Source organism: Sinohyriopsis cumingii, chromosome 17 (assembly GCF_028554795.1).
Source record: "Sinohyriopsis cumingii isolate HCF-2022 chromosome 17, ASM2855479v2, whole genome shotgun sequence".
Lineage (NCBI taxonomy): Eukaryota > Metazoa > Mollusca > Bivalvia > Unionida > Unionidae > Sinohyriopsis > Sinohyriopsis cumingii.
Window position 1 is genome coordinate 9,678,299 of NC_142977.1, and position 24,709 is coordinate 9,703,007.

At 36.7% G+C, this 24,709-nt stretch overlaps 2 long non-coding RNA genes across 2 annotated transcripts in view; both read right to left on the reverse strand.

The window, feature by feature from the left end:
- Nucleotides 1–24,709, reverse strand: part of LOC149777726 (uncharacterized) — a 126,139-nt gene that overhangs the window by 47,789 nt on the left and 53,641 nt on the right. The gene's annotated exons all lie outside the window — the stretch shown is intronic.
- LOC149777727 (uncharacterized) lies at nucleotides 1,243–12,820 on the reverse strand. The gene is made up of 2 exons (XR_016415453.1): nucleotides 12,565–12,820; nucleotides 1,243–2,813 (listed from the first exon to the last, which is right to left on the reverse strand). It is a non-coding gene; the product is annotated as an uncharacterized LOC149777727 (long non-coding RNA).

Sequence of the window (24,709 nt, forward strand, 5' to 3'; positions counted from 1 at the left end):
TTTTTAATAGAAACTCATTAAAAGTCGATATACATGGGAGCAAATATCGACGATTTAATGGGTCTATATATTTAGAATATCGACGATTTAATGGGTCTATATATCTAGAATATCGACGATTTAATGGGTCTATATATTTAGATCTTTGTTTACATTTCAGTGGTACAATTTAAACATATCCAAAAAATACTTGCTAATGAAGCACAGAAAGCTTTATTTTACATTCAAAGTACGATGACGAGCTGTCCTCATTATATAGAGAATAAATTAAAGTCATGTAATATGTATGTTGCCTGTATTTTAGATTACAAATAGCAATCATATCAATTATATGTAGGTAGATAAATTACGAATGAGAACCATGTCAATTACATGCTGCTAGATACATTACAGCTGGGAACCATGTCAATTACATGCTGGTAGATACATTACAGATGGGTACCATGTGAATTACATGCTGGTAGATACATTACAGATGGGAACCATGTCAATTACATGCTGCTAGATACATTACAGATGGGAACCATGTCAATTACATACTGCTAGATACATTAAGGATGGGAACCATGTCAATTACATGCTGCTAGATACATTAAGGATGGGAACCATGTCAATTACATGCTGCTAGATACATTACGGATGTTGACCATGTGAATTACATGCTGCTAGATACATTACAGATGGGAACCATGTGAATTACATACTTCTATATACATTACGGATGGGAACCATGTCAATTTTATGCTGGTAGATACATTACGGATGGGAACCATGTCAATTACATTCTGCTAGATACAATACAGATGGGAACCATGTCAATTACATGCTGCTAGACACATTACCGATGGAAACGACGTCAATTACATGCTGCTAGATACATTAAGGATGGGAACCATGTCAATTGCATGCTGCTAGATATATTACAGATGGGAACCATGTCAATTAAATGCTGTTAGATACATTACTGATGGATAAAGCATTGATTTATAAAGAAGTTCGAAGACTGCCTTTCTTTGCTCGAAGAAAATGAAATGTCAATTAATTAAGTAGTGGACGACATCAGTAAGCACTGATAATTATATATTTAGAAAAAGAATATCATGCAGTTTTTTTGTCCAGAATAAGGCCTAAAGGAAAAATATCTGGTTAATTTTGATTAGAAATACTTCAACAGATTATCGTATTTTTGGAATTCACAGTTGGTACCGTTTGTCATGTGTTTTGAACTGAGCAGTTGCTATCTAAAAAATATTATTTTATTACAAATTCTTGTCAAGCGAATAACAAATGATCATTTTATTGAGAGTTTGATTTTGCAGTTAATTAAATAGAAAATGTTTTCTTAAGATATACTGTAATAATGACATCGTTTTACAATATTATTTGTACACATTTTTGTTGGGTAGTTTCACGAAAATGTTTGAAAATTGCGTATTTTCTCTGTCATTTCGTTGAAGCTGGCCCTTAAACGAGAGTATAATTTTTGTGTCATATGAATGTCATTGTAGACGGAATTCGTGTATTTTTAGAGTGTCCGTTACATACCGATTTCAGGTCAGAAAATATCAGGAAAAAGTAAAGATACAAAGCATTTGTCACGTTATGTTTTGTCCAAAATCATTATTATTGTTTTTCTTTGGGTTATTTCTTTTTATATGACCAATAAGAGCATAATTATGCTTTTGGCAATAAGGAATTGAACCGAATTCCACATGCACATTTTGTATCATCGGTATGAACTCTAAACGCACCTTAAATTAATTATTGGTCTAGAAATACATCTATAAATAAAATGACGAAAATTACGTGTTTAATGCGAGTTTTCATCTCCTTTGTTACTCATCAGATGTGAGTTTTTATTTCCTCACTAACACGAGTATTTTGTTTGCGTTGGTAATATAGGACAGATCAAACCCAAAGCGTGCATGCATAAAATTAATTTTCTCAATTGGCCTGATTTGGCAGGTGTTTACAAATACAAACAAGTCTATTGTCATCAAAGGATAGGAACACAATGTTCAACGCATCATGTCGACACACTAAATACGTTAATACGTTTTATTTGACTGAACAAAGTTTCTTACTTGCAAAACGTAACCATATTATTATGGCTATGTAAGTATGTTCTCTATGGCTTTAAGAGCACTGTTACTCATAACTTTTTTGTAATTTAAGTTTCAGTGGTTTTACGAGAACAATGATTTGGCACACACATATTTTCTGTTTCTCTGTAAAGACTATAATGCAACACATAAAATTCATTATTCATGTATGATAATTTGCTTCGAATTGTGATCATCTTTTCATTCAAGTGTAAGGTGGAAAAGGAAACAACTCCAATGAATGCAATTGCAGGGGAGATAACAACCATTATAGTAAATCTTGTGAACCACTGGGACTGTTAGAGAACACGTGTCATGAAAGATAGAAGACGACAATAACGACGACAACAATAAAGGCTATGATGCTGATGGTTGTTGTTATGACGAATAAAATATTTTTTAGACATATTCAATACTCAAACCACAAATGTGGTCTGTCCATGGGAAGGTTCGTTGGGCAATGATTAACTGACAGCTCCACTGTTTAGAAACATGTTCCACCTAGTCAGATGTACAAGGTATCTGGTTCTATGGCCCTATCAGATTCGTTGATTTTCTCTTTGCCCGTCCTGACGTATGTTAAATTCGGAGTGTATATTTTGCCCCAAGCACTGATGTCCATACACAGTTCTTGGACCTTGTACACAAGAATTGCGTTTGGACAATCATCGCTTGAGAACCTTCTTTCATTAATGCATGTCGATCGTGGACCTGAAATATTAAGAAGAAAACATAAATGATGATCTCGAGGTGAACTTTCCTCATTAAACATTTGTATACAGCAGCTTAAGATAGTTACTCAATGAGAAGAAGTGGGGAGACAGGGAGGGGGAACAGGGAGGGGAGGGGAGATAGATCCGACAGATAGCACGATGATATTTGTACCCATCCTATATAAGAATCAGGAGATGTGAATTCTATCCATAAAAGACATTTTGTATATAACTTCTTAATACATATTGTGATCTTGAAAACTGTATAACAGACAGGAAACCTGAAACGTAAAATAACAAACTATCCCGGATCTAATCTGCTAGTGGCATTTGAATAATGTCTGTGTAGGTGGCTCTGTAGCTGATTTACGTCAGTGCTGCTGTCTAAAAAGTGCTGCCATCTTAATGCGTTTCACAGTATCTGTGACAGTCGTGGTGATAAAGAAAATTCTGCATGTCGTTAATAGTTTCCAACAAACTGAACCTGACTCAAAACAAGTGCATTTATAATGTTCGTTCGTTTTAACGTGTAATGCAACAACTCGAATACAAAATTCATGTTTTCGATTCCGCACATCCGGGTACTTACAAAGCCAGTATCATTCGAACAAGGTAAATCACTCGATAATCATCCTCGTGAGCTCAGAAAGTTTAAAGCTAAATTCCATCCCCAAATCAAAGTTTAACAGTAATGTGTCGAACGTGTTCCTGATAGCTCATAACCATGTTAAACGATAGTCTTACCTCAAATATCCACCAAGATTTGTCTTATCACTAGAATCCACCAAGACTACCCAATTTAGCTTATGTAGCTTTGGAGAAATCACCCTGTTGCGGGTTCAAGATAGTATTGATTACACTGTGACGTAGAGATGATGAAAATGAGAGTACTTTCCCTGGGTCATACTCCGCAGAGTTTAGAAAATTTCACTTTTTGGCATGTATGGTTCTACTAATTATTCATTCTTGGTGGTTAGAAATGCTACAAGCTGTGATTGTTTTTTATTTCACGTCATATAATCCAAAATAAAATATTCTATTGGTATAGCTGGAGATTTTATCTTGCTTCAAGTCAGACTCATTCTACACCTGCTTTTTCCAGCTAGTGAACTAGCAAATATACACAACAAATATACAAGATACGTTATGTATGAGTTGTCCTGCTCAGATAAACGACGTTCTAAATATCTACACTAATATGGAGATGAGAGTACCCTAATTTGCTTATCTCAAGGCTGAACATGAAGAAAATTTAAGACACTAGACTTGTGTAATGTCAAGATATTATGCTTTCCTGCAAAACTTAATTATGGTGCCCACTACAGATAAAAAGAGTTGTTTGATGGGAATTGAGGGTCCCCACTGGGCATTCCACACCCCCGGTTTTGTTTAATGTGGGGGATAGGAGGATTGAGTAGTTGCTTTGCCGCTGCATCTTAATCATTTGGTATACTGTTTTTGTAAACTAAGCTTTCACTGGGTGAAGCTTAGATTCGAGCGGCGTGGCAATCACATAGAAGTAGATTTATGCAGCATCTAGTATGTATTGATTTACACTAACATAAATATTCCGAGATTCGTTGTTAATTATCGCATGACCCCATCTCTTAAGCGTGGGGATTCGCATTTTCTTTGAAACCTAATCCCAGTGTACGATTCAAAATATATGGAGTGAAACTCCAAATAGTAAACATGCTTACCAGGAACATGCTTTCCCCTGGTCACTGGCCAGCCGGTACAACCGAGGTTTATACTCAGTTCAACACAAGCAAGATGGAAGTCATATGGTGTCACAATGTCTAGCCGTAGTCTATAATCAAAAAGCAAGATGGCGGAGAAGATGTCTTTTTTGTTCCTACTCAACCCTTCCCCTGTTCTCAGTTAGAGCATACACATTATGTAAGAGCGTGAAACAGCTCCCACCCCATGATTGTCTTGGGTAGGAATGGACGGGTACACTGCCCGGCCACCCTCATCCGGCCGGGTTTTGGACTACCTGGAAATACCCAAACCGGCCGGGTTTTAAGATAAAAATTGGATCTTGCGGGGTCGTGTCACCCTCCCGGCAATAATAAATTTTAAAAAAATCTCAAAACGTTTCAGATTTGATGAAAATGTGGATAAGAGAGAAGGAGGGAAAAACAGAAAATAAGAGTGGAGAAACCCGACCCGGTAAAAACCGATCCGGCCGGGTACCCGGAAAAATTTTCCTACTCGTCCATCCCTAGTATTGGGTCAACTACACCTTTTTAAAAGTAGAACAGGTTTTCGTAGCATTCTGAAAGTAAGCACTTGTCAACTGTACTTGGCGCTACAAGCCCTTCGAATTAACTGACGAAATGCCGGATGAGATACTCTTACTACGCCTGGCAAGGATGACTGTAAAGGTGGCGACGGCCGGGTAGGTGAGCACTAAGACACTGCAGAATTGTTCCGCCTAACTTATCAGAATATTACTTGAAAGTCATTGAAATCATCCTTAAATCAGATAGCAAGGAAAGAATATTTAAGCAAATGCTATTTGAAAATGTAAAACTTTATAAGCGCGATTTAATTAAGATTCAGCATTTGGCAAGTGTCATATGAGTAGGTGACAAAGTGAAACCGCACTCGCACACCGTATTACGAAGATCAAAATCGATGCAACAGTTTCCTATCCATCCGCATCCACGTTAATGGCTCATCGAGCCACATTGCGTAAGCACACAAAACAGAATAAACAACATCTTGTCATCTTCAAAGGCAGACATTCACACAACTAATAATACATAATATATATTAGAAAGAAGGTAACCTCATAGTACTCGGCATAGGCAGTAAGACACGACGATGTAAACGGGTACATTTTCATGCGAGGTCTTGGTATTGCGAACTATTATCATACACAGAATCCTAGCCATGTGGACTTGCACACACAGAGGTCCTGGCATTGTGGACACTTGCACACGCAGTAGTTCTGACATTGTGGACTTGCATACACAGAGTCCCTGACATTGTGGACACTTGCACACACAGTGGTTCTGACATTGTAGACTTGCATACACAGAGTTCTTGACATTGTGGACTTGCAGACACATAGTTCCTGACATTGTGGACTTGCATACACAGAGTTCGTGACATTGTGGACTTGCAGACACAGAATTCCTGACATTGTGGACTTGCAGACAAAGAGTTCTTGACATTGTGGACTTGCAGACACAGAGTTCTTGACATTGTGGACTTGGAGACACATAGCATTATTAGTTCTGTTTATAACTTTTATTCAGCCTTTGGATCACTCTATTTCTATTGTTGCTAATTATATTTTGTTAAAAAAAAATGTATTTCTTTTAATTTACCAAGAATGACCTGAAATATATTTATGAATAATACAGTGTGCTTGTTTCTATTCGTTTGTATTTATAAAACCTGGATTTTCTTCGAATATAATCTTATTTAAACGTTGCAGCATTGACAAGAAATTTGCTTCTGATGACATGGTAAATAACTTGTTCATTTTGCTTTAAACCTTAACGTAAATCAGTCCGTTAATATTGCCCGATTTTTCATCGCTATATCCCGACAAATATGTGACTATGTACTGACTTTATCTTGTAATGATAATAATAATGAGGACTTTGTATAGCGCCTAATCTTTAGAATCTCTAAGCGCTTTACAACATTAGACAACACCTACAAGATAAGAAACAATAATTATATTACAAAAACAAACAACATGAAATTAGAAAAACATTAAAAAATAAAAAAACATGCTAAGAATATTTCAGGTAGGAAACATTATTAGGTCTTTAAGTTTGTTCTTGCAGTCTTGTAATCTTTTTTTTATTTATACAAACTTCCCTTGGTTTACAAATATTTATATAATCATATACGTTGTAACAATTCCTCGTGTACATAAGTTTTCATTTCTGTCCATTGGATAAAATCCGGCTATAAAAGGCACATTATTTACAGACCACCTTCGCAGGTAGCTCGGTAGACTTTACCTGCGCAGGCTCGTTGTTAATGTTGGATGTGTTGGACTGATTTTATTTTTCATTGGATACAATTATGCGGTGGGCGGAGTTTCGGAATTTGTAAATTAATAGTGGGCTTTGTATAGTTAAATGGTCCACACCGGTTTTGTTACATTGATACCCATGAGTGGTTACATTGATACCCATGCGTGGTTACACTGATACCCATGCGTTGTTACACTGATACCCATGCGTGGTTACACTGATACCGTTACCCTAATACATTTACATATTATCTTGTTTGCCCAACATTTGGGCCCCGGTGGGATTCACTCAGCTGGTGCAGAAGTTTGTGAACTACAATATCATTACAATATATCAGCTTATTACGTGTTTTCAAAAGTTAAAGATCACCTGTATGAAGACCTAAACACTGATGTCGTTGTTGTTGTTATTTATTATTATTGTTATTATTAAATGTATTATTTCATTATTATTGTGTGCTGTAATTGCCCCCACCCCTACCCTTATACAATTCAGATGATTTCACGCCTAGTCGGCTTCTGCCGCTAATACGAATCATTCCCAATGACTTTGAATCATTAATATTATAGCTTGTAACGTAAACTTTTGCGTATTTAAGGTCAGAAAAGCAACCATTCCGTCTATGAATGACCCGGTTACTATCAATAGAAACCTGAATGCAAATGGCTAAATTAACTCGAAATTGGGCTTACCCTGCGTATCGATTTGAATATCTATTTTCCTTGCAGCAGGCAATCGAGATATTACGTTCACATCCAACTTGTATTATCCAGTTCTTGCAACGTCTTTACGCGCCAAATAACCTGAGATTTTTAATAGCGAGCACAATCTAATTACATAAGGTCCTAATGGAAATCACACATCACGCGAGATGACGTGGGTGTCCATTGAGATTCTCAGACTGATTCCCTGTTTAATATGGATTTGCTGCCGAAAAAAAATATTGAAGCAGGAGATTGAAAAGTTGACACTGTGCGTGTAATTTGGATTTTTAACGTAGCTTTAACAATTGTTTAGTCATCTTGATACGATGTATGCAGTGTGAGAGTTGATGGGACATCATGCCGCAGACATGTAGCACCATGTCCCACCCAGTCACATTATCCTGACACCAGGCCGACCAATCCTAGCACTAATCTCTTAATGCTGAGTGCCTATCAAGGCAACTGTTAGTACCATTTTTATGTCTTTGGTATGAATCGGCCGGGGTTCGAAACCGCGACCTCCCTCATCCAAGGCGGACGCTCTTACCACTAGGCCACCGAAGCGGTGAAAGGTCGGTACTACACAAGAGCCAATGAAGGAGTAATGTGAGGGTAAGTTTAAGTGTATCACTTTGGTAGAGTACAAAGAGCAGGTTTTTCTAAAAAATAAGATTTACTTGTTTTTCATCTTGTTGTATGTTCCGAAAAGCTAATCCAGACGTAAAATACGATTTTAAAATTAGGCAATGTGCCCATATTTCGGAAAGGTAAATTGGTAATACAAAATATATGACCTAGATGTGTCATTCTAAGTAAAGGTGTAAATAAGGTGTAAATTCGAGTACGTGAAACGTGTATACGAATTACAAACAATGGAGGAAGTATGTGGTAAAAACATTGAAAAAGACCTTAAACAAAACTACAGCATACATCTGATAATTTATTCAAGCTTTCTATGTGTGATGATAAACGTTGAAATTCAAGCCTCCACACCATGAGATTGAATTTCATCACACGACTACTGTGTTATCTACGGCAATATAATATAATTTAAATTTTTTTGCACAGAAAAAAACTATCATGAATTACACAGAGATCCTTTAAAAAAAAGAACAAATTGCCCAGAAATAACTATCTTGAAAGACATCTATTAAAATATGACATAATCTATACATTGCTAATGTCTACTATCCTCTAGCGTAAGCAGATATGAGAATTACTAATGTCAAACGTGTACACGCCGTCCCGAAAACAATATCAAATACTTCACTAGATAATATTATAGGCACTACATCGACGTAAATAGCTTGTTATCGTCTTAGTGTTATATTAGTAAGTTCTTCCCATTTTCACTCAATGTTTCAACATGCATTTTCATCAAATAAAAATCGATTTGTGTAATATATAAAATGCATTCTAAACAAAGAAGTAACTGTTTTGAACAAAAACAAAACAACTGAATCAACTGACGATTCATCGCAGTCATCAAAGTAAGGGATGAAATTCATTTATATATTTAACTTTCCCATGAATTTACGTGGTAGTAAAGATCGATTTTGTCATTAGGTCAATGATAACGACTCACGTTCTCAGTCCATCACGGAAAAGCTAGGCTTGGTCGTTCCCGGCAAATTATGCCCAAAAATCGAAATGAATTGACACTAACCTCCAATTTTATGTTGTGTTTAGTTTCACATTTCTAAGAATATTTTAAAAATAAACAACGACAACAACTGCCCTTGGTTCTGATAGATCTCTATAGTGATTCCTAATTACCCTTTGTTGCTTTTTTTAAAACTATAGCTTCTGTCCTGATGACCTCCGTCCATTCTTGCCGTGAAAGACTAATGCAATCCCTCCGGCTAGATGAACAGCTAATACAATACCATTGGCTAAATGAACAGCTAATACAATACCATTGAATAGATGAACAGCTAATACAATACCATTGGCTAGATGAACAGCAAATACAATACCATTGGCTAGATGAACAGCTAATATAATACCATTGGCTAGATGAACAACTAATACAATACCATTGGCTAGATGAACAGCAAATACAATACCATTGGTTATATGAACAGCTAATACAATACCACTGATTAGATGAACAGCTAATACAATATCATTGACTAGATGAACAGCTAATACAGTACCATTGGCCAGATGAACAGCTAATACAGTATCATTGTCTAGATGAACAGCTAATACAATACCATTAGCTAGATGAACAGCTAATACAATAACATTGGCTAGATGAACAACTAATACAATACCATTGGCTAGATGAACAGCTAATACAATACCATTGGCTACATGAACAGCTAATACAATACCATTGGCTAGATGAACAGCAAATACAATACCATTGGCTAGATGAACAGATAATACAATACAATTGGCTAGATGAACAGTTAATACAATACCATTGGCTATATCAACAGCTAATACAATACCATTGGCTAGATGAACAGCTAATCCAATACCATTGGCTAGATGAACAGCTAATACAATGCCACTGGCTAGGTGAACAGCTAATACAATGCCATTGGCTAGGTGAACAGCTATTACAATACCATTGGCTAGGTGAACAACTATTACAATGCCAATGGCTAGGTGAACAGCTAATACAATGCCATTGGCTAGGTGAACAGCTAATACAATGCCATTGGCTAGGTGAACAGCTAATACAAAACCAATGTCTAGGTGAACAGCTAATACAATGCCATTAGCTACATAAGACGTACGTAAATGCATTATGGAATTTTATTTAATTAATACCACTTCCATCAGACTTACATAGGGGGGTGCGATGCTCTCCCACCCCACTCCACTAAAAAACATCTTAGTCGAGGAGGGTACAAGCCACACCATATTGTCAAACGTATGCTGTCCCTAGCTGTTAAAAATTAGAACATACAATAATTATGCAAATATAGTTATTTGTTAAAATCGAGTTTTAGCTTTGTAATTGGTTCGTAGAACGTATTCACGGTATACTCAAATTCAAAAGTAATAAGATATATGCCAAGGAGTGCTTTGTTTTTAGGTTTGCAATACGAATGTTCATTTAGGACGAGATGGAATTTCCACGATAATAACTGACCGTAATGATTCATTGTAAGACACAAGCTGAATATTGTCCAGGGCTTGTAATTGAGAATTATTGGGGTTGGAACAAATGTATTATCTAATGTGTATATACAGACAGAAAAGCATACATTGATGGATAGATGAAGTATGGGTGGGCCGAGGTGCTTGTATACGTGTTGTTTTCTACATAATCATTGCTGTAGGTACCGTATCGTTTCAAGACACGCATTCCCCGTATGCACATCGCTACTTGTGAATGTGCTCTATACACACACACACACACACACACACACACACACACACATACATACATGCACATATACATACATACATACACACATACATACATGCACATATACATACATACATACATACATGCACACATACATACATACATACATACACACACATACATACATACATACATACATACATACACACATGGACACACATATTTACATACATACACACACATTACATACATACATACATACACACACACGTACATACATACTGTGGATCATCATCATCAAGCACACAATTAGCTTGGGAATTACCACATGCGTCGTTCGGTCGATTCAAACGTCATACGTAACAGCTGTTAGTTGTTAGAGAGTGACTGTGCTCGTTGTATTTGAAACTTCAAAGATCGTTAGTTCAGTACAGTCTCGTTGTTGTTGATGAATTATAATTAAGTGTAACTAATTATAAATGACAAGATATGCTGAGATCTCGTGAAAACAATGGAATGATTAATTGAGTTCCCGCTCGAGACTACACCAGATAAATGTTTAGAATCCTTTGTATTACACTTTTTCGAAATTCGACTTCGTAGTTAAGATGCACCTGACTACTGTATAGAAAGTTATTTTACGGTGATAATTATCTCATTTTGTTTTAAACTAAATAAACATTTTACCAACTAAAAAAAATTAGCTTTTAAACGTAACTGCATATGTATTAACGTTTACAAAGTACATCATCACACTAATAGCTACATGGTGCCATTAGCAGCACAGTTTGGAAAAGGTAAATATAAAGAATTGCACAAAACCTTGAAAAAGATAAAACCTTCCAAATAAATGTAAACATAACAAGATGTTGTAATTCTTTAAAACGTATATAAAATAAAAGACACATTCAGACAGACGGACAAACGTACATTCATATCTGAAGTAGTAATTCAGTATGTAAAAATTTACTGAGTTACATAAATATAGACGCAGGAGAAAGGAATCAAAGAATTCTACATTTATGAGGTTTAGATGAATTCGCACTCACAGAATAAAAAAGATAGGGGTAAGGGAATTTAGTATATTGATCCAAACGTCCAAGTCTGAAATGAAGCTTGTACATGAGGCTCGTGGCTACAATCAATTACTGTGAAACTGAGCATGCACTCCGAAATGACTGGAAACAGTATCGATCCAGGGATGAACTTTCCATCAAAAATCATTCTAAATCGAAAAATGTTTAATGAAATAATACTGAAGAATTTAGCAAGGGCGATTTATCCGGAAGATATTTAATTTTCAACAATTTCACCATGCCCTGTTCTTACACTCTCAAACTTGTAGGTTCTCCGAGTAAATGTAGCCAGCTCAGTCTGACTCAGTTAGGGGGACCTGATCTCTTGATTTCTGGATATACAACTAAATGCAGCCGATTCAGTCACACGCCGTTAGCGGAGAACTTATCACTTGATTTCCGCATATACAAATGTATATAGCCAATTTAGTTTCACGCCGTTAGCAGGAATTTATCGCTTGATTTATGCGTGTACAAGTAAAGGCTAGCTATGCGGCCTGTATTTACTTATGAAACGCAAACGAACGCATACTTCAGAAAATAAGCTCTCAAAATATTCTATCAGCTAAAATAGGGTTATATTCCATGAATTGATAGACGCTTTTTATAACTCGATAATTCCCTTTCTTGACCCGATACTCACCTTTATTAATTCAATTACAGTCACAGTAGCTTCGCTTGGTTGATCGTCAGACTCCAAATCCAAGGATGCGGGTTTGGTACCTGCCTAGGCCAGCCCGTTTCGATGCGTCCTTCGAAAAGGTATTTAGCTCTCATTACATTAGCTAAGAGTGTGCTAAACGTGCCATTAGAACAAATCAAGCAAGTAAACTCGATACTGACCTTTCCTAACTCGACATTCGGTGTCCTTTACTTGATACTCAAGTTTTAGAACGAAAGTAGACCTCAAATTTGGCTATAGTTGTTGGTTAACCGCCATTTATCTTTACGCATGAATTAGCAACTATTTCCATCTGTAGGCGAAACCACTTTAGATCAAAGAGGGTACTGCAGTCAAAAATGTCTCATCAATCAAACTGGCTGCATAAGTACAACTTCACTTATTACAGTATAAAATTGACTTTCACGGGGAAAAAAAGAAAGACTTGAATGAAATTAGCCTATCCCTTTGATAAAGCCATTCAAGATGTTCCCTGGAAACAAGACTTTCCCTTTTTAAAGTTATCAAGACGCGCCTTGCATCACGTCAGCATTTACAGACGAACAAATAATATTAAGCAATATTTCTTGCATTATTAACAATTTTTTTTTCTCTCAATATTCTTTGTTAGTTTTTTCTTGCTTTGATCTTTTATTAGGGTTGTGAGTCTAATGCTATGAGAGTTCATAACAATTTGGCAATGATAGTGTCCAGCTTGTGTCCAACTTGTGTCCAGCCTGTGTCCTGCGTGTGCCCAGCGTGTGAAACAGTGTTTTAAAGGTGGATTCTAACTAATTACCGTGTGCTAAAATAAAATATAAGAATGTTTGATTGACTTTGCTTATTTTTATTCGAACCAACAACAAACGAAAAAAAAATAGGTTGGTATGCAAAGTGTTAAATCGTACATCTGTACAATCCTGGTTACAAATAGTGTCGAGGAAATTTAGTTATCCCAGGAAAGGCATACCATATAAGTATAAAGCCAAACAAGGTTAAAATCCTTAAAATAAAAACTGTATCATACAGGTATGGATCTTAAAATGAAAACTGTATCATCCAGGTAGGCATCTGAGTGCAGCAAAGGGTGAATTCATTGGTCGTCTCTTACAACATGCAGGTGTTGGGGCCCATTGTCTCTTACAACATGCAGGTGTTGGGGCCCATCGGGCCTATTCTATATACCTAAGCACGGAAGAGGAACATGAGAAAGAACTTGAAGTTTGCAGCATACCACAGGCCTTTACGTAATACCCAACTTTTTAATGAAGCACATGGATTTAAGAAAACAATTGCAATAACGTAAGATATGTCATCTAAGGAAGAACGTGAATGCCAACGACGTACGAAGATAAAGACAAAGAAGATAAACATATATTGCTGGTACCTGGGTTCTTGAATTCTCGAACATTCCTTTGAAACGGCTATAAAAATATGATGCAGCAGGTCTACAATTAATTGTATCATTTATTTAATAAGTACATTCCCAACCACAACTGCACTAGAAAGCATGGTACGAGTCTGACGAACATACGTTAGCTTTAAGGGCGATGTACAGCCTTGTGTTTGTGACTGACTTGAATTGAACACAATGAAACCGCAAAGTCGTTCTTCTAGCCACAATGACGCAGTTGGAAAGCAACGTCAATAATACATGATTCAAGATCTTATAAACTTAATATTTTGACATATGTATGTATAGTAACTGACATATGTATGTATAGCAACTGAGTAGCTTCAATGTCAATATTATATAAATGTAATCACAACTCATTTTTTTCTGTTACGAAATAACTGAAACAGATATATTTCAAACATCCCTGTTTCTTTTGATCCTTCTAATCACAACACAACGACTTTCTCATTCACATCCTTTACCTCAAACAATAAATATTAGCAACACCAACATTAAATTCACACAATCAGTACGAAACCTAGGTGTTGCGCTGGACAATACTCTCACATTGCACCAACATGTCATGAACATATGCAAGGCTGCATATCTTGAGCTGAGACGCATCGGCTCCATTCGCAAATATCTTTCAGATGATGCTACTAAAACACTTGTGTGTTCATTAGTACTTTCAAGACTGGACTATTGTAACTCAGTTATGTCTGGTTCATCTCAATATCTACTCCAGAAACTTCAAAAAGTTCAAAACACAGCTGCTCGGATCATACTTACAGTACCACGATCAGAGCACACCTCCCCGCTGATCTTTACCCTACACTGGCTATCCATTCGATCCAGAATCAAACACAAAATTTGTTCTCTGTGTTACATTTCAATGTCGGACTCCAGTCCAACATACCTATCCAACCTCACCCATATGTGCACACCAGCAAGATACTTATGCTCCTCTTCTGAAAATCGTATACTCATTATTCCCACAATGTAAACAAAGTCATATGGACATCGCTCTTTTGCATACCAGGGCCCAGCAACGTAGAATGAATTGCCCACTGAACTTAGACACAAAACACGTGATCCCATTCAAGAGTGCTCTTAAAACTCACTTATTTCGACTGCAAGAACAAACTTGAAGACCAAAAAATGTTTCCTACCTTAAATATTTTCAGCATGTTTTTTATGTTTTCTAATTTCATGGTGTTTGTTTCTGTAATCATATCATTATATGTTTTTTATGTTATAGGTGTTGTCTAATGTTGTAAAGCGATTAGAGCTTCTAAATATTAGGCGCTGTACAAAGTTATCCTTATTATTATTATTATCATTATGCATGTATGTATGTATGCATGTATGATTGTCCGTCCGTGTGTCTGTCTGTATGTATATATGATTGTCTGTCTGTATGTATGTATGTATGTATGTCTGATTTCTAAATGTCTGTCTCCCTCCATATGTATGTACTTTGCTATTTGGCTATTTGATAGCAGGTCAATTGCTTTCGCATTTTGATTCAGTGTTGGAGGATCGGTAAGTGATATGTTGATTTCCACTTGTATAAGTCTATCAATTGCCTATTCACTGCAAGATGATTGTTGGCAGAGTGCTCTGGACATGTTTATAGGATATTTACTTCTTCATGAAACCAATCTTGATATTTGCATTTGGTGGGACCGAGTTTTGGATGAAGCTGAGTAGCCAAAGGATATGAAGGGTGCCTAGTTTTCCTCGACATTCTCGGATTTCGCATCAAATGTGGCTGCACAGGCCTTCGACAAATGCCTGTTTCACATTCTCCTGTTTTTCAGTGTGGAGACTGATTATTTTGGGCACGTTTTTGCCATGTTTTCATATGATAGACTTAATCGCTATATTTAGCTTGGACATTATGACCTCTGGTCAGTCCAGCATTCTGCATGTCTCGTGGACTTCGTCACTCGGACACCCTTACTACTTCTTCTTCTGACGACGATGTAGTCAATAAGATGCCAGTACTAGGAGCGTGGGTGCACCCAAGACGTATTTTTCAGTTTGATAGGCGGAAGACTGTTGGTAATTAGGAGGTCAGCGAATGTCCTCTGTAGGAAGAGTACGTTGTTGTTGCATTTGCCAAAGCCATTTCTGCAAATGACACTTGGCTATGTTTGATGATCTATGCCGACTCTAATACTGAAGTCACAAAGGATGATGAGCTCGTCTGACTTCGGTACTTCTGCGATAAGAGATTCTAGGTCTTCACAATTTTTTTCCCTGATCTCATTTGGATTAGTCATGGTGCGTGTATATGCCTGGACGATAGTTGCTTTTTTTACGGAGCCTCAGTTACATAGTCTGTCATTCACGCACTTTGGAAGATTTGTGAGCTTGCCGACTAGATGTAATTTGATAGCACACCAACACCAACTTCACGTCCCGCTTCTTTACTTTGGCTACATCAGAAGAAGGCGTAGCCCGCTCCTGCTTCGGTGAATTGTCCTTCCTTCAGCTAGGTGACTTTAACTCAGGTCTGCTATCTGTATGTTCAGTCTGGCTAGTTTCCACCATCGACAACTGTTCTTCTCTCTGGTCTATTTGCTGACATGCTGTCCATTAATGTGCGCAGTTCCAAGGCAATAATGGTGAATTGTCCCCCTTTGTCGTTTGCTAGATGACGAACCGTTACGATGTGATCCCCGTCAGCCGGGGTATGATGATCAAGGTTAACGTTAAACTGGCAATGTTTAGGGCACAATTTCCAGCCCCTTTCTCGTGCTGCGGAGGTGAGTAGTGCGATCCTAAATAGGGCTGCTTGGTCGTTCATGGGGCTGCCGAGTTACACTGCTGCCTTGGCCCAGTGAAAATGAATTTATGCCTTAAGACTCCTGTGTGCAGATCTATAGCTATAGCTACACATTTTTGTATTCACATCTATTGCTTTGCCGCTCGCTCATCGCCTTAGGAGTTGAATGCATCTGCTGGTGGTTGCGGGTGGTGGTGGTAGTAATAATCTTATGGCTTGCGTCTGAGATGGATTTAAGTAGGGAAAGTTGTGCAGAATCACCCTCATTCTTTCGTCCAGAACCACCTAAATCCAGTGGCACAATAATGTCAAGACCTCTGGATGCAGGTCCGGATGCGGTGAATGGCCACCATGTAATACTGCCCCTGAGTTGATGCCACGTGTCTTGCCATCTGCCTTCACAGCTGTGGAATGAGTATATCTGCTCAGCCGCCTGATCCACCAGAAATGACGTTCCAGAGGGAGTCAGGTCAACAGTAGTAGGTAATACCGTATACTCTGACTTGCATCGGCATACGTAGTCCGACCTGTGTATATTGTTTTGTTTGTTCGACTAATCGCATTTTCGTTCCATTTTTGTTTTGTTTTTTGTCTCTTATGCGTGAAGAGTTCGTGACCTACTTTGGCCTATATGCTCTCAATTAACCCTATGTAATGACTTAACGGAAAGATCATATACCAGTTGAACTCAGACGTGGATGCCGCATTTGTCTGACTCGAGTGAAGTGTATTAATACAAATGAAAAAATAACATTACAACGAAGAATATATTTGAATTCTCCACAACTTTATATATGTATATCTTTTATAGCTTGCTGATAACAGTTATAATCCACGTTACAGTTTTCATTCTGCCCGAAATGCAAATATTATAAAATTATTGAACATAAAGCATATTAACAAACCAAAGAAAAGAAAGTAGACCAACACAAAGTCGGCAAATTATAAATCCTACATTTTTTGTAATTAGCGATAAATTCACAAGACTAAGTTGCATCCACATTGACTATGTTTATTGTTTGCTCCCAAAAAGCAACTATTTTACATTTATGAAACAATGATTAATTAAATAGATAGACGGCAATTGAATACAAGAAAGTTTTTTGTTTTTAAATATTTATCTGAGACATTACCAAGTATCACGCACAACTATTACCTCGAAGAAAATAGACTCATTTAAAGTGCCGCGATTAATCTGAGGTCATGACTTTAAATTTTCTAATTTGTTTGCTTCCGTAGTTATCAGCAAATCACATCGACGCTGTTGATTCATTCGGACCACCTCGGTTATTTCGCTTTGTACGAAACGGATTAAGACGTATGTATGGTGGTGCTCACCAGATAATAGGTACTTTTGAGAGAGTGACGTATGTAAGGTGAAGTAGTTCGCACTTAAAACATGCACAGTGGAGAGAATGTTTGCATATCTCTATGCTACATTAATGTAATGTGGATGATATTTCTTTTGGATATTGTACTTTTGGAAATTTTACATGGTTTAAGCACACTGCTAACTAAAATGACTGCTCTCTTGTGTTAAAAAATCAGTCTGAATTAGTCTAAAGTACACTATACATTGCAGATATTAAAATAGGGAAAATGAATTTTGCCAGACTAGACAATACCAGCTTCTGAAAGTGCAATGAATGAATTACCAAATATATAAAATGTAAAAAAAGTTATCGGCTCTTTTTTACACAATTTACCTCTGAGGTTCAGGAAGTGAAAATGACCAAGTAGAGCTAGCACTTTTTGAAAGGTGCACATTTGAAGTAAGGCCAAGCTGTATACTCTATAACCCATAGTACACCCATCAATCATACACCAAAATAAAGGGAATTAAAGGTTCTTTGCATTATACCTAAGATATACAAGGTCTTTTTTAAATAGCCAGTATAACCAGTGAGGAAAGCCAGGGATATTCTTTTTCTTTAAAATCCTAAGCCTATGCAAAATGCGAAACTGTATAGCGCCACCTAAGCGTAGTATTTGCAGAAAAGTGCACAGATTTTCTCCGCCGGAAATTTCTTCACAAAAAGAAACTCCAATAGATTCGGATAACCTCAGCCATTTCTACGATTTAATTGACAGCAGGATTAACCGTGCAATTACAAAAGAAAATGTAGTTCGATCCCTAGTCGTAAAATTGACCAAAAAGTTGTGAATGTTATTAACCACAATTGTAGACGATTTCAAGGTTAAAATAAACACCTCAAATGCAAATGGGGAACGGATCATTTGATCTTAATGGAGGAAGGCGGAATGCAGGCTGATATTTTCATTTTAAAAGAAATCCATGCCACGTGAATTATATATATATATATATATATATATATATATATATATATATATATATATATATATATATACACACGCGCACACATCATTGTAGCTCGAAAAAGTATTTTGTAATCTAACGACACCGAGCGATAGTCACGGCTTAAACAAAGAGGGCAAGTCGAATGTTAAACACATGGGGATAAACTAAATCGATGCACGATAGAACGAACTGTGGATGCAATTATATCTCTGCAATGACCGGAAAATAATTTGGACGGTATTGTAATTTACATGAAGATCTAAATTTTTGAATACTTGACCAAAAGAATGCGTGATGGGCAACATCATAGAGTTCCAAACGCCTGTACATTTTCTACGGTTTCCATTCGATTGTGCTTGCTAATTCGAAAATAACTATCTCTAACACTCGAGGTTCGCTAAATTAAGAAGATATTCCGAAATCATAGTACCAAATGTAAATGGTATGTTTCACAGCTGACTTATTTTAAATGTTACAAGCTATGTCCACGATAAAATTGTAGACGTCAAGGATGACAACATTGAAAAGATTGTTCAACTCGATGGATCTGTAATGAATTCAGTGATTTGGAACGTGTCATCTAATTGCAAGTCATCCAGGCTAATTATGTTGGGTTTTTATAAAGGGGGTGGGGGTGTCTTTGCTTTTTTGTTGTTTTTGGGGTGGGTTTTTTTCCTACAGAGTCAACGCTTTAAAGACTATCGGGCTTAGGTGAGTTAGCATGTGCAAACATTACAATGTTCTATACGTTACATTAATGCATGTATAATAATAATGCATAAAAATGAATGGTCATACACAACATAGAAGAAAAACATATGTAGTATGAAACCATTTAATTTAAATACCGCATATGCCCTAAAAGTTCTTTATTTTTAACCACTCACATTTTTTTTACAATTGTTAAATTTAGTATCATAAATGCTGCTTTCTTTATTATAGCAGAATTACTTCCCTTTAGTATTATGCTCGATACTACTTAGAGAAAAAAATTATAATTATTAGCTGATAATACTTATGACATTAATTACAGAGTTTTGTTTATTTTACACTAATGCCCAAGCTTATATCGATTGATTGCAGCTATCATTTAAATTATTATTGAACTTTAAAATAATGTGCTCTTTCAGCAAGATGCTGTAGTATAAATTCTCACTGTTGGGACTCAAAATCAAGTTTGTTATAAGCATCTGCAACCAGAAAGATCTTTTAGTATTCAGAAGAATGTAAGGCAAAAAAATGCAGCCAAAAGACAGACAAAACAATCAAAGGGCAGATAATACAACCTAAGCCAAAGACTTTTTGTCAGGAATCAATCCAATTTACGGATGGCTTCCTGATCAAAACAAAAAGTCTGTAAGAATAGAATACATCACATAGATGAGGGTGGTATGGTGCAGACTGCGGGTGTCACACAAATATCTGACTCATGCGCTACATCCTCAAGGGAGATCTCGTCAACAGTGCATACCTGGTCAGTGTATACTGACAGTGGGACACGTTCCTTTGTTTTTCTTTGGTTCTTTTTTTTGTGGGGTTTAGCGTCATTTCAGCACTTAATGGGCTATACATGGCGGCCAGTATATCTGGTGGATTTCGTTGTTGTTGTTGTAGCGTTTAACGCCATTTTGCAGCACACGATAGGCTATACATGGCGGCCAGTATTAATGGTGGAGGAAGAATCCGGGAAAACCCCGGAAAGAACCACCGACCCACGAGAAGCTACTGGCAAGCTTTCTCACATACCCACATCGGCCGATTCCGAGACTCGAACCCACGCAGACAGAGGTGAGATGGCAGTGATCCGTAACGGAGAGCGCTTTAGACCACTCTACCACTCGGAGCAACTATATCTGGTGGAAGAAGACGCCCAAAGAACCCCCCAACTAACCGAAGGGTACTGGCAAACTTACACCACAATGTTCCTCAATTCGAGGCTCGAGCTCACGCGGACAGCGGTGTGATGTGTGAGTGATCTGTAAAGGCGAGCGCCTTGGACCCTTCGTCCACCCCACCCACTGTTTTTTTGGGTGGGGTATGTGAATTCAATTAAGAGACTTTATGATGATGTTTCACCTGAGAAAGTCATGGACATTTTGAGGGAATGTGCTGTATAGGACAAATATGACAGCTTATGTCCCAACGTTGTAAGGATTTTATATCTTTGTCCTTTTATTTTTATACTTTGCACAGGTTTTAAAATTATATATATATATATATATATATATATATATATATATATATATATATATATATATATATATATATATATATATGAAAAAGAAGAGCACTGACCAGACCTTAATAACAGATTTAGTTAGTGTCCAGTGTTTCTTTTATTAAACATTTGCATTTAGTTTATTTAATGTAGTTAAAAGTGAAATAATATACCAACTGCCAAGTTGCAATTTTTTTTCAAAGAGAAACTCAAAATATATACATGGTTTGTGATACAGCGAGACATACAGATGAGATGCTACCTTAATTTTCATTTTAAAAGATCTATTCCAAACAACTCAGTGTCAAAACTTGGTGATCTGCTACCTTAAACTTCATTTCAAGAGATCCGTATAACGACAACTACTTAGAACGAAATATTGTCGAGCAGCTACATTGAACTTCATTTTAAGAATTCCATCTATTCCAAACAAACTCGACACAAAGTTTGTTTCCATAAGCTTACTTCCGTCTATTCCAAACAAACTCGACACAAAATATGCTACCATAAGCTTACTTCCGTCTATTCCAAACAAACTCGACACAAAGTACGTTACCATAAGCTTACTTCCGTCTATTCCAAACAAATTCGACAACAAAGTGTTACCATAAGCTTACTTCCGTCTATTCCAAACAAACTCGACACAAAGTATGCTACCATAAGTTTACTTCCATCTATTCCAAACAAACTCGACACAAAACATGCTACCATAAGCTTACTTCCGTCTATTCCAAACAAACTCGACACAAAATATGCTACCATAAGCTTACTTCCGTCTATTCCAAACAAACTCGACACAATGTATGCTACCATAAGTTTACTTCCATATATTCCAAACAAACTCGACACAAAACATGCTACCATAAGCTTACTTCCATCTATTCCAAACAAACTCGACACAAAACATGCTACCATAAGCTTACTTCCGTCTATTCCAAACAAACTCAACACAAAGTATGCTACCATAAGCTTACTTCGGTCTATTCCAACAACTCAGATGAAATACTGTAAACCTAAAGAGTGCATACAAATGAAACCATAGAAACCGGACCATAGTAGACATCAAAATCTATCAAAAAGACACAAATGGGGCTCCCACAATGACGAAAGAAGGTAGTTTGCCCAGAAACTATCCGCTTCTCCACAATAATTTACAAGTTATCACCTTGGATATCGTAGACACCAAGGCCAGTTTAAAAGACATAAATATGAAATCCATTGTGACAAAGTACGTTAATTTATGCAGAAACTATCCGATTCTCCAAAATTAATTTATAAATTATCGCCTTGAGTATGGTGGACATCCAGGCCAGCTTAAATGACACCAGTATTGTTTCCACAGTGATTAGAAACAGAAACCGTATGACACAATTGATAAAGTAACACTGGCGAGGTACTCAACCGTAATTTGGGGAGATTTTGCTAAAGGTCGCTTCTCAACACAAACAATGCCTTGTTGACATAATGTTAATGGAGAATTTGATCCGAACCAGTTACAACACTGCTAGTGACACTGTTCTCCATGGGTCATTGTAGTTCAATTTCGTGAAAGAATGTATGCCTTAAAGTCATGGAAGTACGCGTATATTTTGAAATAAAATGTAAATGAATTAGCATGAAGTTTGATTTTCCTTCCAAATCGAAAATGAATAGGTGTTAAATTAAAAGTCAGGTAATTATATCTCCAAATAACCCGTATCTAGTTAATACCTCTTGTAGAGACATGGGTATTATTTGTGGTCAACGGCCTCGTAAACTGATGGGGGGGGGGGGCATTCATGTTTATGGGTGCATAATAAAACATTCTTTTAATACAGGCAACTTCTTCTTTAATAACATTCTAAATTTAAATACCTGCAAGATCTGGTTGTTGGTGTTTTACTACGCAGCAGCACTTCAAGATAATAGCGATCCTGCTAAGAGAAGCGGAGTAACGTGCTTTGCCCAAGGCCTTGTCACTGTAGCTTATCTGGGTTGATCCGATTGTGGGAAAGAAACGTGAACCCTCCTGGTTGCCAGTTCGTCGCCTTAAGTGCTGTTCCAATGCAGCTCCTTACGATATGCGGACTATAACAACTGACGGAGTCATACATGTATAGAAAGACAAAGGAACCAATATCGCCTCTTTTGATACTTGGCCATTAATATAAAATGGATGCAATAATTCTAAAAATCAATTAGTTTAAATATATGCAAATCTTAAATTAATTTTAAATTTTCCTTCTGTTTTATCTCGGTATCACGTAAGTTAACATATAATATGAATGAAATAGTAGAATTTAATTTAGAGTATATTACATTGACGTTGACCAAGGATCACATTTTAAATGTGCTAGTTCCATTTTATTTATATATATATATATATACATACTTCTCCTCACTACTCAACAGCAGTTTTATTTTCAAAACATTTAATGAAACTACGACAACTCTTTCTCGATTCCCTTTTCTTTCTGACCAAACTGCTAACAGGTGTGCATTTTACCGTACCAGACACTTTTTGTCGTGGATTATGTCTGCGCACAACTAATTAAAAAAAAGATGATTGACAGAATAATTAACATTTCAGCTCCCCCCATTAGCAGTCCGCTCATTGCTAGACCACGTTCCTCAATACTGCACGAAAATACGCCTACACTGCTATTGCATAAAAGCAGAAATATCAACGTTCCATAGAAATATTAACGTTCCATAGAAATATCAACCTTCCATAGACCTTACAACAGGAATATTTTCATTGTAACTAGATTTTCAGCGAGGTAGTTCAGTTATCACTCAGATACCTTACTACTGAAACTCACTATACTAACCTGATATTTGAATAAAGATGGCTACGTTAAATGGAATTTATAAATGATACCATTGTGCTACTGGAAAAATAAAGAGAAAATAATTTCGAAGTACTTTGCACAGCACGACGGAGTCATCGAAGCCACAATGTGGTCAGCTCAAACGTTCAAAGTGCGTTCAATATAACAACAATTACATTTTAAAAAGAAAAAGTGTATTTGTATACAACTTTGAATGGGATGAAACTGTGTTCAACATTAGTTCTAATTCAAAACAATATTCAGAAGATTATAAATGTTGATTTGCCTATTTCACACATAACATAATGTACTGCAGTGTTGCTGATTTATATTTTAAAAAACTCAGTGATGAAAAGGTCGAGATAAGCAGCATCAATCAGGACAGAATGATTAAAAATATAGTACAAAAAACGAATCTAATAATGTTTTATTGATTTTTCATGCTAATAAATAAACATATTTAGATTCGGCATAATATAAGGCACGACTCTAAAATCGTATCAACTTTGCATGGTCAAAAATATAGATGAAACAGTGTGGATAACAACGTTACCTTTATGGTAGCACACGCTGACTCAGTGAATTAAGTAGT